At 40.1% G+C, this 5,231-nt stretch overlaps 1 non-coding gene across 1 annotated transcript; it reads left to right on the top strand.

Moving 5' to 3' along the window:
• Positions 1-213: 213 nt before the first annotated feature.
• LOC112813042 (U6 spliceosomal RNA) lies at positions 214-320 on the top strand. Its single transcript, XR_003205427.1, has one exon. It is a non-coding gene; the product is annotated as a U6 spliceosomal RNA (small nuclear RNA).
• The last annotated feature ends 4,911 nt before the right edge of the window (positions 321-5,231 follow it).

Genomic DNA, 5,231 nt, shown 5'->3' with positions numbered 1-5,231 from the left:
GATGGCTTTCTTCAAATCCTTTTATTTTTATCAGGACAAAAAATTTAAGCAGAAAAAGTACTCAAATAATTTAGGCAGAAGTGCAAATTAATTTCAGCATATGTTTTCCAATCGGGTTTCCATTTTGTAAACAGAATTACAGAAAGCAAAACTTAGCATAAATGGGTGAATTTCGGGTCTTATTGGGCTGATATCTAAAAGCAGATCAATGGGGTGCTTGCTTCAGCAGCACATATACTAAAACTGGAACCATACAGAGAAGAGTAGCGTAGTCTCTGCGCAAGGACGACACAGAAATTTGTGAAGCATTCCATATTTTTATGTCCTTTAAAATTATGTTCAGTTCTTCGCTTTAATAAAGTCACCCTGGTATCAAAAAAATAAAATAAAATAAAAGCAGATAACGGGGGTGCAGACCCTCCTAGATCTCTGATACACACAATATTAGTTACTACTTGGGAAAAAAAAAGCCTTATACCAAAACACATCAGGAATTGACCTTTCTTTCCTTCTTTTTTTCCCCTGGCGTAGTCATCTTGCTAACCACATGCACCACGCATTCAGAGAAAGGGCCATTTTAGTATGGCTGCTGAATGTTATATAATGTGCTTCTAGGAAGCACCAATATATATGGAACCCTCTTTTACAAAGCTACACCTTGCACTGGGAATTGGAAGGCAATTTATTTTCAGCGTCTTTCTTTTTCTCTTTGGCTGGAAGGCTCAACCAGCCCTTCCTAGGTAGTCTCCCCTTGGGTAATCTTCCTAGCAACATCTCAGCAAGCAGTCCAATTTCCTTGGACAAGCTACAATTCATGTTATTGGGCAGACTGCAGATCTTCTTGCAAGGCTGTTCTTAATCGAGCTCTCTATTCTGGGTGCTCCTTCAGTCACTTCTACATGTGGGATTACCTTACGGTTTCTCTTCAACCGGAAATGCTCCCACGTTCTAGGTTCATGGGTTTTTTCTACCAACTTCAGACATCTGGAGTGCACTGGCTACGCCCAGAGGGAGGTAGACGACCTCTTTGAGACCTCTAGTCTCTTCTTTCTTGTCTTGATGGGCCAAAATTATCAGCTGCTTATGGTAGGGTGGACATGTTGAATCTCAAATCTGTCAATGCCCCAGGCCAACTTAGAGTCTTTTGTCATCTATAAAATAAAGGTCATAATTCTTACCTCTTAGAGATTTTGTGACAGTTTCACATGACTGATTTCATATCTACATAGATACAGATATATAAAATCCTCCTGCATGTGCTCCATATCTTTGGTTTTCTTACGTTTTCATTTAAATTCCGGTTAGTGAACGCACAGTGTAGTATTAGTTTCAGGTGTACAATTTACTGACTCAACACTTCCATACAACACGTGGTGCGCATCACAAGTGCCCTCCTTAATCCCCATCACCTATTTCGCCCATCTCCCCACCCACTTCCCCTCTGGTAACCATCAGTTTGTTCTCTAGAGTTAAGAGTCTGTTTCTTGGTTTGCTTTTCTCTTTTTTTCCTTTGTTCATTTGTTTTGTTTCTTAAATTCCACATATGAGTAAAATCATATGGTACATGTCTTTCTCTGACTGACTTCTTTTGCTTAGCATAATACTCTCCAGCTCCATCCACGTTGCTGCAAATGGCAAGATTTTATTCTTTTTTATGGCTGAGTAATCGTCCATTGTGTATATATACTACATGTCCTTTATCCATTCATCAGTCAGTGGATATTTGGGTTCTTTCCATGATTTGGCCATTGTTGATAATGCTGCTATAAAGATCGGGGTGCATGTATCCCTTCAAATTAGTTATGTTTTCTTTTTGTTTTTTGGTAAATACCTAGTAGTGTAATTGCTGAATTGTAGGGTAGTTCTATTTTTAACTTTTTGAAGAAACTCCATGCTGTTTTTCAAGAGTGGCTTGCCTTTCTGAAAAGGCTCTTGCCTTTTTATGTGCTCCTAGAGTTGGTAGTGGTGGCTACTCTTAGTCCCTCTAGAGGGCAGCCCCAAGCAGTATCCCTGAGGAGCCATCAAGCTTGACCCACTGTGTGGTATATTTCTGCCCAGATGTCTCACTTTTTAGCAATAAGTGGAAAGTCTTTCAGGGGCCTAGTGGAGCAAGACTGATACTAGGGGTGATACTAGGAAATGTTTCTTCAAAGCTGATACTCTACCTGCTGCATCTTGAAACCTAGTCCTTCAGTGACCCAAGAGAGCCCACCAAGCAGGCAATAATTGTCATTGCTTCCTCCGTAGTGTTGAATGTTGTTACCAGAAGAACTAGGCAAGAAGTCCTGGGCTGAGAATCACAGAATTCAAACTGAATCACAGATATTCTCTATTCACTCAAGCCCACAGTCCAAACTAAGTGCGATAATGATGCCAGTTTGTTTATGCACAAGCACATTCTCTGTTATGGATTGTTTAGTCGGCCATGCTGTTCTACCCAACCCATTATGTTCTTTCTTTCATTGCTCCTTACTTTAATTCTATTGACCTTTCAAACTTTAGCTTAAAATCCATCTGTTCCACCAAATCTCTCTAGATCACTCGTCTCAGCCTGAAGTTATGTATCTCTTCTTTGAATTGCTGTTGGCATAGTCATGCATTAGCCTGTGATTATCATCATCCTCTCAAAGCGCCATTTAAAAATTTCATTGTTATCTAATGAGAAACATGTATCAGGCTTATTTTCTCAGAAAAGTTGGCAAACCCTTTGAGAGAATACATTATACCTTTTTGGTATCTGCCATAATGCCTACAATATCTTAGTGGATATGATATTTTCATTTGCATAATGGCTTCTTCAAATACCTGCAAACCATCAACTCTCAAAGATTTCAGCTACTGGAGAAGGTCAAGTGGATATGAATAATCCAACACTTGAATTATTCAAAAATCACTTATATTGAGTTTTAGAAGATATTAGTGGCAGCTACATTCTTTCCCTAATAACTGATTTGTAAAAAAATAATAGTAACACCAACACTCACTAGGCCTTCATGCTTTTCAGAGCTCAGCTTGAACTAATAATGATTCACCCATATTTCTCCAAGCACCTGTAACAGAAGGTGAAAATATAAAGCCCAGTCAAGGACTGGTTATAAGAAAAGCCTAGAGATTACAGTTTCCTTGGTACTCCACAGAGTACCCACAAGCATATTGGTCTACACCTATGCATTTGCCACATTTCACTTGTGTTTTTCACTGATAATTGTTGCTAAGTGAGAGCAGCACACAGCCTACATTTGCATTCTGGTTTTCCCATTTCCTAGCTGTGTAATCATGGATAACTTACTTAACCTCTCTGTATTTGAGGATACTCCTGAACAAAATCGGAATAGTAACAGTGCATATTTTGTAGGTTTTTTGGTATGGGACTTAAAATGGTTTATGTAAGATACTTAGCACAATGTCTCAAATGTTAAAGGGAGAATGAGCAAGTGCAAGAATGCAAGAGAAGAAGAGAGTCACTAGAAGTTTTATTTTCTTCCTTTATTCTCCTAGACTCCAGAGTGTAAAGAATACCAGAGAGGGAGGAGTAGCTACATGTAAAGATAACCCAAACCATGTTCTTCTCTTGGGAGAGAATGATAGGAAAGAAAAGCAATACAAAACCAGTGTAAGAGCAACTTGTAAATGGGTACAGAATTTCTAAGTGTGAGCCATTGGAGGGATGCTATCAGCTACTGGAGGCTACATGTAAACAACACGGAGTGCCTCAACCAATAACATATGTTTGACTTCCAGAAGCTTCCAGAGGGTGGACTAGTTGTGCCTAACTCGATTTACAGGCCAACTGATGATATCATTGAATTCCTGCTATGATGTTGGGGCTGGTGACCCAACGGACATTTAAGGGCTCAAGGGTTTGGAGGGGGAGGTGGGACACAGGTGCAAACATAACTACAGCTTGGAGCAGGGGGAATGTGAATAAAAAAGGAAGCAAGAGTTCAAGCTATCACATAAAAAGTGCCAAATTAGGGCTACAGAAAGAAGATATCACCAGGGTCACCGAGAGAGAACTGTCTGGAAGGGGTGATTTCAGCCAGACGTTGAAGGTTGAATAGGAGGTTAATTTAAGTATGCCACAGCCATGTGTTGTGATAAAAAGAACACTCACTCTTGCTTCAAATAGGCCTGAGGTTAGAAGCCAGGTTCCATTCTTCATGAGCTGCATTTACTAAATAATACATACTTTCAAGACTATTGTGGGAACTATTCGTTAAGTATCTAGTACGGTGTCTGGCATATAGTATAGCCTCAAATACAATAGCTACTATTGGTGACCACAGAGTCTTGGAGTATTTTTTTTTTTATGATGATATTGCCTTAAGCACTGGTGAGCACAGCTGTTTCACATTTCCTCTCTATGAGCCTGATGCCACTGCTGTGGTAAACACCTGCAGGGGTTTCTGTACTCACCTCCCTGGAAATACCACAGGGAAAGGACAGCCCAGGTTCAGAGCATCCAGAAGCCCACGACAGAAGCAAAGGAACAAGCTCAAGCCAGTCATGACAGCAAACTCCAAGGACAGTCAAGGTCCTTGGAAAGGGCTGATCTATACGGAACAATAAATCTGGGACACTTTGCCTTTATCTTTCCTTCCTCCTTCACTCCTTTTCTTCAAGGGGCTTTAGCTCTTCCCATCAATAGATAAAGTCAGCAGCCTAATCAAACTCCTAAACATTAAGAGTTAAGGGATTTATTAAGTCACTCTCCCCACAGACATTGCTGTTTCATATATTTCAAGGGGTGGTAAATGTTTAATTTAAATCATGCATGCCTGAGAGTAGGAGTTTGGGTATTAGCAGTCAGTCAACAATGTGGTTGAGAGTGGGGTGGTTATGACCAGAACTACTGAATTCACTTGAAAAATTTATACGGAGGAAAGCATGGTGGAGGGAAAAGGTGCTTGCATTTAGAATTAGGGGAGCTACCTTAAAATCCCAACTCCGGCACTTTTTAAGAATTGATCCTTGTCAAGTAATTTTACTCTCCTGTTCTCATTTTCTCCAGTGAGTAATAAGAATGAAAATCCTTAACTTATACAGGATGTTGTGAGGGTTAGACAAGCACTTCTCAAACTGAATGTGTGCACAGACTACTTGGGCATCTTGTTAAAATACAGATTCTGATTCAGGAATTCTGGAATGGGGCCCAAGGTTCTGCATTTCAAATGAGCTCTCAGATGGTGCCAATGCTGCTGATCCAAGGACCCCATTTTGAGTAGCAAGAG

This window comes from Callorhinus ursinus, unplaced genomic scaffold, assembly GCF_003265705.2.
Source record: "Callorhinus ursinus isolate GAN/ISIS: 27379988/994484 unplaced genomic scaffold, GSC_fseal_2.0 scaffold16, whole genome shotgun sequence".
Classification (NCBI taxonomy): domain Eukaryota; kingdom Metazoa; phylum Chordata; class Mammalia; order Carnivora; family Otariidae; genus Callorhinus; species Callorhinus ursinus.
This window is presented reverse-complemented; position numbering and strand designations above follow the sequence as displayed.